A 12575-nucleotide genomic window follows, 5' to 3' on the forward strand; every position below is an offset into this window, starting at 1 on the left:
TGTGTGTTCTAACAGAAGGGTTATTTGAAGGATCCGTGTGACCTATGAGGAAACGAAGACGTGTACAGTACATTCCAACGACAGCTTTGATTCAACATTCACTCTCCTTTCACCCATCTGACTCACACGTTTTCACAAGCTGCAACGCCCTCAAAACAGACAGTGTGAATTCTACTGTTTCAATTGGGGAATTCCACCAAACCACAGTAGCTAGTATAATACAGTACTCAGCCATGTTAGACACGTAGATAGTCATACCGGGTCACATCTTGTAGACGGATGGTAACTTGGTAACGCTGATGTAACGAGGCGAAGAGGCAGCACCCGGTGGGGGCGCCCAGTGAGTCTGGCAACCCGGAGCGTGACAGGGACATGCGGTCGTACTAAGTGAGAAGAATGAGTTGTGACACTCCTGCAGGGCACCTTGAGAGCAGCATGACAGTGGTGTGAACACGTCAACATGCCAGTTCTCACAGTTCCCCTCCTTCCTGTTCCCGGCCTGACAAGTCACCCCACACTTCAGCTCAACCGTCCCTTCTCAGAAGGCCCTGGACAGTCCTGTTGGAGGGCTGTCAAAACCAGGCACCAACCAGGAAGTAGGCTTGTTTACACACAACCTTCAGAACATGACGCTATCCAGCCAGCTAAGCAGGCTGGGTGAGGACAACTGGCCGGCTGGCAGGAGTTTCATTTATTTTCTTCTGAAGACTGAAGAGCATGAATCATTCAGTGAAGTGTTGTGGGTTAGCAAGAGTGTTCTGTGAATGGGTTAACTGTGTTTGCCTGTAGCTGTGTCAGAGCTGTTGCAACACACCTTCCGACATTACGCAATACGACAGAGGCCTTCTGTATATGTGACTGCAGTCCGATGGCATGTTCCCAGTATAAACAGGACAGCAGTGCATTTGTGCTGGGCGGGCCACAAACCGCCCTGACAAACAAAGACAGACACATACTTACCTTCCAGGTAACCTTCTCAAATCATCCTGCCTGAGGGTTGAAGGCTACATGTTCTAGTAGAAATACTAAACTGTTCTGACAGATAAAGGCAAACCTGTTCATCTCTTAACATGTCATGAAGGATAATATCACACCTGCATGAAGGTCAGCTATGTGCATGCCTGTGCCACACGTGTGTGTGCGTGTGTGTGTGTGTGTGTGTGTATGTGTGTATATGTGTGTGTGGGAGCAGATGTGTAATGCTTGAATATTTTCTTAACTCTGGATATACCACTTAAACTTCAAGGAATGACAGTCATCTGTGTCATGCTACAATCAGGTTGAAGACTTCCACTGCTGTCGTTACTGTACATTCTCCTGCCTTTTGGTCATGATAACTACCGTCTCTTTCAAAAGGAGCATTATTGCTCCTAGGGATGGCCTACAGGCGGCTTACAGCCCATGTTTCTTAGTAGCAAACATTAGAACATGAACTCTTCTCGTGCCTACTCTGCAGTCTTAACATACCCTCAAACCACCGCTAGTCATGAGCAAAATGGAAGACTGCGTACAGTGAGCGCTGAATAATTGATGCCATCTCGGGTTTTCTGTGTTCACTGTGCCAAAATAAGTTTCTTGTCAACACAGCCTGGGGTCTTGTAGCTAGCTAGCTGTGGAGCATTCTCGGCTTCTGAGTTGAGGGAGGTTGCATGCCTCTGTGAAGTTGCCAAATTGTCACACAGGATTTCAAAACCACCCCTCCGCCCCCCTTCTCCCCCTTCCCCCGCACGCAAAAAATAAGTAACATGAGCCTACCTTTAGCTGAACTTATGGATACTCCCTGAACGACTCAAAGTAACGTAGTGAAATTCTGAGAAAACACCATTATCTCATCAGAGTTGAATCTTATCATTAGCGTCAGTGAGCTGTCTATCTCCTCTCAGAAAAACTGGTTATTATTTGGTGGGAGGAGGCTGGGAGGCCTGCCATGCAGTGACGGATGTTTTCCCACCCTGACCAGATCAGACACACAGCAGATGGGGTCCTGGGAGGAGAGGGTGTGCTCATGTCTTCATGCTGCCAGGAGGCCTCGGGGTCCTGGCGCCCTGTCCTTGTCACCCTTCCCACCACTTATCACATCCCACTGAGGAGAACAACATCCTACCCAGACTCCATGATGAGGACAAGGCCAGACAGGAAGGACTTTATCCATGACCCAACCATGGGCCTGCCTCCAGACTTTCCATTCAATCCCCCGTCCGCCATTGACAGAACTGCACCACCACAAGAAAACACAATCGTCTGGTACTTTTTGGGGTTACAGTATGACTGGTCTGTGTGTCTGATGAAATTGTCTTGGCTTTGACACCCACAAGGTGTTTTTGTGAGAGCAACACACATCTCTAGAGAAGGAAGTGTGGTCACAGCCAAGCTAGACTTTCATCTGTGTTGAGTTCTTTCTGTTTGTGTTTCCTAGTCAGTGCAACCAGACAGAATTCAAAAGCTAGCTCCTCTCCTCGACCCTGGCACCTTGCTGTCTCCACCCAGTCCCAGTACTCGAGGGCCTGTCAGAAACAGACTAGCCCTTTTCCCAATGAAGGATGTCTTGACGTTGATTCAGGTCAGAAGAGACCAAAGATAAACACCAGGTTGAGAAACAGCTTGTAACTCAGTCAATAACACAGCTGTAATTATTGAGCCTGTGCAATCACGTTGAGGAACAGTAATTGTGAGTTCGGCATTAAGGTTGTTCACTGACACATGAGCATCATATTTATGTGTTAGTGGGGTAGTAACTCAATAAAATGGTATTGAACCAGACCGAGGCGTTCATTCTAAACCTCTGTAGTTCAACAGGTTTTCTTTCTCTCCTATCTGAGAAGAATACAAAACCACCGACATAAACTGCTACATTGCATGTCATAAAGTCTGCAGATGTTGTGTTTATTTAAATGCCAATGGGTAATGCCAAACAGTCGTCCAAGTTCTTTCTGGCTAACATATTTACTTAGCACACACTTCAGTAATAATAAAGTAAGTTAGTGGTAAAGCTATAGAGCAGAGGGGGATTTAAACCTGGAACCACTTGATTTGCAGTCACATGCTACACCACGGAGCAGAAGCCACACTGTGGTTTGCATTACTTCATTATAGAAAGAGTTAGTCATGCTTCATCCTGCTTCTCATAAGGTGAGGGACACAGAGCCCTGACCTGGGGGTGGGGGGAGGGCAGACTAACGCTAGTGTGAGTTTGTTTCCCACTTCCTCCTTGGTCACAGCCCTGTTGAACACAGGCCGTTTAGCAATCCAAAGAATGCAAGGAAAAATACTTCTTGCAAGGAAGAATATTCTTGACAGGAATCATCAGGATCTCTTTACTCTGTCATCCAGTAATTAAATGCATGTTTCACGCATGTAGGATAAACGTTAACTTTTAACAAGGCTTTGTATTAGGCTTTCATTAAATTCTGACAATAAGCAGCTTGTGGGAAAGGCAGCAAGCTTGAGTTCTGGGCTCTGAGTGGTTTCATCATAACTTGTTGATATTCAGAAGCACAATGGCCACGCAACCCCGCACAACGCTCCAGCGTCTCTAAGCAACCCAGCACAACGCTCCAGCGTCTCTAAGCAACCCAGCACAACGCTCCAGCGTCTCTAAGCAACCCAGCACAACGCTCCAGCGTCTCTAAGCAACCCAGCACAACGCTCCAGCGTCTCTAAGCAACCCAGCACAACGCTCCAGCGTCTCTAAGCAACCCAGCACAACGCTCCAGCGTCTCTAAGCAACCCAGCACAACGCTCCAGCGTCTCTAAGCAACCCAGCACAACGCTCCAGCGTCTCTAAGCAACCCAGCACAACGCTCCAGCGTCTCTAAGCAACCCAGCACAACGCTCCAGCGTCTCTAAGCAACCCAGCACAACGCTCCAGCGACTCTAAGCAACCCAGCACAACGCTCCAGCGTCTCTAAGCAACCCCGCACAACGCTCCAGCGTCTCTAAGCAATCCCGCACAACGCTCCAGCGTCTCTAAGCAACCCCGTACAACGCTCCAGCGTCTCTAAGCAACCCAGCACAACGCTCCAGCATCTCTCAGCAACCCCGCACAACGCTCCAGCGTCTCAAGATGCTTTAAGATGGCTTCACATCCCATCAGCATCTTCATCCAGCCACAGACATCTTTATCAGAGAAAACATCTCTTGACAGTGACACATAAGTATTAAATAAATAAACGTATGTATTTGTAGACAGGGAAGGGAGTTGGCTTTGGTGTATGTGTGTGTGTGTGTGTGTGTGTGTGTGTGTGTGGGCGGTGTGTCTGTATGAAACAGCATAGAGAAAGCTGGGGATGTCAGTTTTCTTTTTACGTCTGAAGACTCGGTGATAAATAATTGAGTTGTAGCCAAGCCAACAGCTTCTTCAAGAGCTCCTCTGTCTCTTGACTTCAGACCACATCTCTGTGGAGACGGACTTCTTAAACACTGCTATTGGACCATATCACTCAGCCTGTCCTCCCGTCCCTGCTGCTTGTCTCTCCGAAAGACGACCGTGATGGAGACATGAAATGTCTTTGTTCTTCACACAAAAACCTGAGTTTGTCAAAAGCAGCCTTGCTATAATGAATCTCCCTTTGACACCAATCACTTTTGCATTTCCTGAAAGATTATATATGCAATCAGTAAATTCAATGAAACTCAATAGTAAGGTGGTGTAATATTTCCAGTCTCAGTCCAGATCCTCTCTTCTTTTATTTAACACATCCCACTCAGACAGTCGACTGCATCACCACCTGAAACTAGGCCAGCTAATCAGACTAAACAGCTAAACAGACAGCAGATACACCATGTGAAAAACAAGTGCTGTCGCACATGAATGAATACCTTCACACAGTGACAGTGACAGTAGTTGAATTATCGGGAAAACAGACTAAATAACCGCTGTTTAAAAGGTGACTGACAGGATGTCTCAGAGATGGAAAGGCAGAGCCCAAGTCATGTTCCCTAATCTACAACCAGTCTCTCTAAATGGGGCATTCAGTGTCTCTTCAAAGCCGTGTGTCTTCAGAGCGACTAAGGCTGGGACTAAGGCTGGGTCTATTGTTGCTGTTTTAATTAGAGACGTACTTGGCCTGCTCCCCAACATCCACACAGAGCAGCACATCAAAGAGCTGCTGTGAATAATGACGTTCACATCCATGCCTCAGGTAACGCCTGAAACCACCCTCCTCACCCTCCCCTCCTCACCCTCCCCTCCTCACCCTCCCCTCCTCATCCGCCTTCCTCACCCTCCCCTCCTCACCCTCCCCTCCTCACCCTCCCCTCCTCATCCGCCTTCCTCACCCTCCCTTCCTCACCCTCCCCTCCTCATCCGCCTTCCTCACCCTCCCCTCCTCACCCTCCCCTCCTCATCTGCCTTCCTCACCCTCCCTTCCTCACCCTCCCCTCCTCATCCGCCTTCCTCACCCTCCCCTCCTCACCCTCTCCTCCTCATCCGCCTTCCTCACCCTCTCCTCCTCACCCTCCCCTCCACCTTCCTCACCCTCCCCTCCTCACCCTCTCCTCCTCATCCGCCTTCCTCACCCTCTCCTCCTCACCCTCCCCTCCTCATATACCTTCCTCACCCTCCCCTCCTCACCCTCTCCTCCTCATCCGCCTTCCTCACCCTCTCCTCCTCACCCTCCCCTCCTCATCTACCTTCCTCACCCTCCCCTCCTCACCCTCTCCTCCTCATCCGCCTTCCTCACCCTCCCCTCCTCACCCTCCCCTCCTCACCCTCCCCTTCTCATACCCCCTCCTCTCCCTCCCCTCCTCACCCTCCCCTCCTCATACCCCCTCCTCACCCTCCCCTCCTCATCCCCCCTTCCATCCCTCTCTACCTCTATCCATCCCTCCAACCATCCATCCCTCCCTCCATCCCTACAGCCATCCCTCCCTCCATCCATATCTCTTCATCTATCCCTCCATCCATACACCCCTGGCTGTGCCTGTTTAGAGAACATGGAAGCACTAAAAGACATCTGTCTGTACAGCTTTCATCAGCATGTCTCTGTGTCTGGTCCTGTCGTATTCAAGAAAAATCTATGATAAAACATGAACTTCACACACTTCACTGTGTCCTATGATGGAGAGCCTTTTACTGTGAGGATAACGTGCCAGTGCTGCTCCTGTCACGACAGGGTATCAGCTTCATTCACTGTATTGTTGTAATTATGGCAGTCAAATGTATGTTACCACACACTCATTTACAAGTCAACCTTTCCTAAGTTAGGGGTCCGTAACAGCCTCTCTCTCTATGCCTCTCTACCTCTCTCTCTCTCTACCCCGCTCTCTCTCTTTACCTCTCTCTCTCTCTACCCCGCTCTCTCTCCCTCTACTCTGCTCTCTCTCTACCCCGCTCTCTCTCTACCTCTCTCTCTCTCTACCCTGCTCTCTCTCTCTCTACCTCTCTCTCTCTACCTGCTCTGACACTTTGATTCTATCTGAGTCACATCTTGGCAGCGATGTTATGTGCACTTGGTTCACGTACAGCTACATTGCTTTATGCTACTTGTGCAAACATGTGTCATCAAGATATCTCATTAAAAAAACATCTGACATTATAGAACTCTCTGGCTCTATTTGAGTGAAAAACATACAGTGATCAAACATGTAGTACCCTATGTATCAATTTGGGCAATAAATGTAATTGGATTGCTTTGTAACTGATGGTAGTTTTGAACAACAAACCGACAGATTTGTCACTAGTTGCCAGATGAAAAAAAAAATGTTGCTAGGGAAGGTGAAAAGTCATTAAACCTAGCAACAGAATCAGTAAATTGCCAACACTGCTGTGATAACTGTGCTTAGCCAGAACCATCAGACAGGTCTAGCAACCACTCGACCTCAGGCTGGGAGAACAGTAGAGAACAGTAGAGAACAGTAGAGAACAGTAGAGAACAGAAGAGAACAGTAGAGTTTTTTGTGGGTGGTTCTTTCCTACTGGGTTTTTCCATTTGCTCTGTTGGTAACCAAGCCAGTTTTGGTATGCAGTCTTGGCTCAATTAAAAAGGTTTCATTGTGGAGCCTGTTTAACAAGGGTTTTCTTGGTACATTGAGCACATTGCTTTGCATTTTGAAACTCAAGTCAACACCCATTTTAAATAAGAGATTTCCAACACACCTTTGTGGTAGCAAACTAATGGCTCCTTCTTCATCGCATTACGCTGCTGGGGTTTAATCAAAGGTAAGGGTGCTGGGGTGGGTCGATCTAAACTGAGAAAACGGGCTGATTAGTTCGATAGCAGCTTAGCAAAATTAACATCTGCCCTCAATTACAGTAATGAGCTAAGTAGTTTTGTATTTTGATATGTCAGGCTGGTTTGCTACTCAGCCAAGACGGATGACTGTGTGAGTGGTGACACAGTTCCTCCAGTGTTCGTGAGCAGTGTTGCCAATAAAATCTCACCAGAAGTCGCTAGTGGCTCTCTGAAAAATTGCTAGATTACGTGATGATGTAAATCCAAAGCCAATTGTGTCTCTCATCCACACATGTGTATGCTTGCGGATGCAACATTCTACAACAACACGGAAGTTCTGCTCATCAACGAAAACAGACATGCCAAAGTAGCATCAAGTTCCCAGATTTGTCCCAAGAAAAGATTTTTGGTTGCTAGGGAAGGTGAAAAGTTGCTAAATTGGCAACACTGTCACTGTTATACTGGAGTACTTGTGCTCATTTACTGTACCCTGGTGCCTTCTGGAGTAGCATGCTCAGAGGATGCCCAGGCCAAACACGACACATGGTCACCGTCATCATCACGACTATGCTGACTAGTTCACGGATAAGCAGAGGTGTATTTCCTGTCTAACAAAGCCGAGGGACTTCTGTCACTAAGGCTTTTACAGAGAAATGCTGAATTATTAAGCTCTGACAAGAGAATCCACTGAGATACTTTTTTTAAATCACAACAGGGTGTCCATTTTGTGTTGTGTATCCACAGCCTCTCCTATGAGGAGAGCTGTTTGGTCTGAGCCTGTCTGCTGGCCGGAGAGGAACAGAGGACGGCATGACAATGACCTGACCCCTGTACGACACACCCACCATGACAACACAAGGATAGCCCTGCCCCTCTCCACGCTCTCTGGCCTGGACACCAGGAACATGGATACTGAGTTAGGAGAGAGAGAAAGAGAAAGAAGAGAGAGAAAGAGAAAGAGAAAGAGAAAGAGAAAGAGAGAGAGAGAGAGAGAGAGAGAGAGAGAGAGAGAGAGAGAGAGAGAGGAGAGAAAGGGAGAAGGAAAGAAATTGCTGAGAAAAGTAAAAGAGAAACTGTGTCTCAGAGATCACCTCAGAGGTCAGAGAGAGTAGGAACCATGACGTCGACGTAACAGCCCAGGGAGGAAACACAAAGGCATCTTGTTTTAGCACAAAGACGCTTGTTAGTTTCTCTGCTTCTGCCTTTTTTAAGATGTGTCCTGTGAGCTGAAAATGTGACGGCAGGAAAACAGTGCTTGGTGTCACTACTAACAGACTCTCTTTGTTTTGGATTGTGGACGATGAAGGGTTCTGCTGGGAGAGTGGCCCTCTGTAACAGACACCCGATCACATGAGTGACTAAAATAACCAAGCCGGGTAATCCAAGCGTTCGTCCAGTCATGTGATTGAATCTAAGATGATGTGGACAGAAACCAAAGGGATCAAATTAAGGATGTATCGATTGTGAAAATCTAGGCCTATACAGTAACAGTTTAGCTGATACCGATGGTCACACTCCTTTTGATGCACATTTTATTGGGGCTGCTGTGACATTTGTCAAAGGTGCTGGTATTCTGGCCCGCATGTAGGTCACGGTCATTTTTTTAGTTTTTTTTTTAAAGATCATGAAAGTGCAGATTGTAGCCTCGGCTTTCAAATGTGGCATAGGCTTACATTTGAAGAAGATACTTATGGTATCTTGCCCTTAAATCTGCTAGCAGAGAAAATTCCCAGACCTGTATCACACTTGCCAGTGGCCACTAGGTGCGAAAAACTGCTGGATATTACCACCCCTAACGATGTGGACATCGTCGGCGTTGCAACTGCGCTAGCTAACTAGACTAGCTAACGTTGCTAGCTAGCTAGTCTAACAACTGTTTGTCAAAGCATACAAACGCATGGTCTCTGGAGTCTCTGAATGTTTAAAGGCAACAACAAAAAACACGAACATGCTTGCTTACATATAGCTAGATGGTCAGTCTTTAAACAGGACAGATGGATATTAAACTTACCCAACCAAAACGACGGTGTTGCGAATCCTGTCAGCCTGTAGATTGTTTAATTTCCAAAATAAACGAGTCCACGTTACATTTCCATAGTCGATTGTCTATCCAGTAGCACTTTGTTAATAGCAGTGGCTATATTAGGCTAATAATTCGTTTTGTAAAACAAGCGAAACTAGCAGTAGGCCCGAGCCTCTCTGGAAACCTTTGTCAATTTTGTTGTGTCGGAAATATATTTTCATCCTTTCAAAACTTAGTTTCGGAAAAAACTTTGTTTCGAAAATGTTTTCAACAGGGTGAAGAACAGAGAAACCCAAAAAAAATACAGGATATAGAAGTGGAGAAGAGTCTCCAGATTGTTCCACAAGTTCTTAAGATAAAGGAATAAAACATAGGAACAAAATAAAACACTAATATTCATTTAAAAAAACATATTTTTGTCAAGCTATGTCAAGGATGAGCCCCCAAAAAGGTTACTCCAATCTTGTCCTCAAGTTTAGCCTTTAAATTATAAATAAGAAATCTAACTCGCTGAGCGGTTATCTCTGTTGTGGAGAAACAGGATGAAAGTCCTGGTGATAGACCAAGCATGAACATGATTTATGAAGCAATCTATGAGCATCTTTCTTAATTAATGTAGTGTCAGTTTCTAAATGGCGAAGGGAGAACATTGCCTTATGAGGAGAAACGGGGGATCCTTAAATGTCATCACAGTGACTGATGACACGTGAATAGGCTTGAAGAAGGTTACCAATGTTAGAGGCAAAAGAGCTATAATCAAACGAATGACTCTGCAAGTTTTCTGTTCGCCTAGAAATTCAGTTGTGTAATCTTGCCACATGTTCTGACACACCAGAAGCACAGGTGGAGGTGTGGTACATGGTAGAACATTAGCATTCAAAGTCTGCTATGTCATGTCTAAAGTTTAATATGCCCTGACAGTACATGTCTTGAAATCACTTTCTTTTCACTTCAGTGAATGCTAAAACCAACCAGAAATTGAACAGTTTAGTTTGACAAACTCATTCGGATGTAGCCAAGAGCTCTGGTGAGTCAAAGCCCACAGAGACAGAAATATCCCATCAGTCATCGGACACTGTGTGAGGTCCTGTTCCATTCATGCCATCGCCCACCTCTCTGTCCCCCTCTCTGTCCACCTCTCTGTCCCCCTCTCTGTCCCCCTCTCTGTCCACCTCTCTGTCCCCCTCTCTGCCCCCCTCTCTGCCCCCCTCTCTGTCCCCCTCTCTGTCCCCCTCTCTGTCCCCCTCTCTGCCCCCCTCTCTGCCCCCCTCTCTGCCCCCCTCTCTGTCCCCCTCTCTGTCCCCCTCTCTGTCCCCCTCTCTGTCCCCCTCTCTGCCCCCCTCTCTGTCCCCCTCTCTGTCCCCCTCTCTGCCCCCCTCTCTGTCCCCTTCTCTGTCCCCCTCTCTGTCCCCCTCTCTGTCCCCCTCTCTGCCCCCCTCTCTGTCCCCTTCTCTGTCCCCCTCTCTGTCCCCCTCTCTGCCCACCTCTCTGTCCCCCTCTCTGCCCCCCTCTCTGCCCCCCTCTCTGCCCACCTCTCTGCCCCCCTCTCTGTCCCCCTCTCTGCCCCCCTCTCTGTCCCCCTCTCTGTCCCCCTCTCTGTCCCCCTCTCTGTCCCCCTCTCTGCCCCCCTCTCTGTCCCCCTCTCTGTCCCCCTCTCTGCCCCCCTCTCTGTCCCCCTCTCTGTCCCCCTCTCTGCCTGGCACTGTCAGCAACCCCCCCCCCCCCCCCCCAGGAATCCCACAGCACATGTGGGCTAAAGGGAAGCAGTGCATTTAGGGAGAAATTCTCAGCAGATAAATCCCCCTTGGGGCAGAATACCCCCCCCCCCGGCCCCCCCCATCTCACCCTTGCCTCCTACTCAAATACCTCCAACACCCACACACCCCTCCCCTCACCCCCACAGGCTACATCAGTACCCAAAATAACAGGACACATCAGTTCTTTCATCTGCGCCCCCGAGCTAGCTCTGCAGCAGCAGCTGTTACACCACTTGCAGGCGGAGGCACAGATAGAGTTCTGTGCTAAAGCACCAGAGCTGGCACACATACACAGCCCTCTCCTTGAGTGATGCGAGCATAGAAGCAGCGAGACAGAGAGAGGAGTGGCAGGCTGGATGGGGCAAGGCTGTCCTGGCTAACCTTGCTGTTGTTTTCTCAGGTTTCTACCTGCAGTACACCTCTTATTGAACAGTCTGGTCTGGCAATTCAGTCGCAAAGACTTGGGACCGTTTGTGTCCTGGTGCTACCACCAGAGTGAACATTTTCAAAAGTTTTTCAAAATCTGTTGCCACTCCCCGTGGACAGGTGTTTCAGTGTTTCCAACAAAACATAAACTCTCAAAGGGAACCACATGGAAGGCTGTTCATGATGTTTCTGTCACTGCAGACAGCCCAGAGATAACAAGATAACGCCAGGCATCGGAGAGGCCAGAACTCTTTGAACAACAAAATGAGGGTGAGAGAGACTAGGTCGACAGGGAGATAAGTTTGCAGCGATGAAGGTCATGTATTGTGACAGGTGTCTGGAGGGTTGGGAGGTTGCCTCCTCTGGCCTCGTGACATGGTCCGAACGCTGCTCAGCCATCGGACGCCTGAGGTCATCCTGCCTTGTCTCGTACTCGCTAACGACCGAGAGAAAACATAGAGCCAAAGAAATATCTGTAAATTCGATCAACCGATCAAGTATACATCCGTAAACAACTTTCTGCTTTGACGTGTTGCTCGCTGATGTTGAATCCAGTTGACCGTGTTGTTGTGTTGTGTGATTTCCTCTCACTGTTTCCTTGGCAACACCTACACTGACACCCTGCAATACTGCTGCTGGAATTTGGCAAAGTGCCAGAACCACGTCTTCACTTTCTTTCTTTCTCCCTGTCTTTCTCCTTCTCTCTGTCACTTTCACTCTTTGCCGGTGAACCAGCCATATCTGTGCTGGCTCTCCATGGTGCTATGGCAAGAATAGAAGCTTTGTGGCCAGCTGTACTCCCATTGACCTAGGCCAACAATAGAAAGAGAGAGATAGCAAGATAGAGAGAGAAAGAGAGAGTGGGAGATGAAGACAGACAGAAAGGTAGAGAGAGACAGCGAGAGAGAGAGAGGCAGAGAGAGAGAGAGACAGGCAGAGAGAGAGACAGCGAGAGAGAGAGGCAGAGAGAGAGAGAGAGGCAGAGAGACAGAGAGAGAGAGAGAGAGAGAGAGAGAGGCAGAGAGAGAGAGAGAGAGAGGCAGAGAGACAGAGAGAGAGAGAGAGAGAGAGAGAGAGAGAGAGAGAGAGAGAGAGAGAGGCAGAGAGACAGAGAGAGAGAGAGAGAGAGAAAGAGAGAGAGAGAGAGACAGAGAGGCAGAGAGAGAGAGAGAGAGAGAGAGAGAGAGAGAGAGAGAG

General features: G+C 48.1%; 1 long non-coding RNA gene across 1 annotated transcript; it reads left to right on the forward strand.

Annotated features, from left to right (window-relative positions):
• Positions 1–1041: 1041 nt before the first annotated feature.
• LOC146268650 (uncharacterized) lies at positions 1042–2760 on the forward strand. The gene is made up of 2 exons (XR_014768791.1): positions 1042–1104; positions 1961–2760. It is a non-coding gene; the product is annotated as an uncharacterized LOC146268650 (long non-coding RNA).
• The last annotated feature ends 9815 nt before the right edge of the window (positions 2761–12575 follow it).

The sequence above is a fragment of the Hypomesus nipponensis genome, chromosome 11, assembly GCF_054491055.1.
Source record: "Hypomesus nipponensis isolate SF chromosome 11, ASM5449105v1, whole genome shotgun sequence".
NCBI classification, from domain to species: Eukaryota; Metazoa; Chordata; class Actinopteri; order Osmeriformes; family Osmeridae; genus Hypomesus; species Hypomesus nipponensis.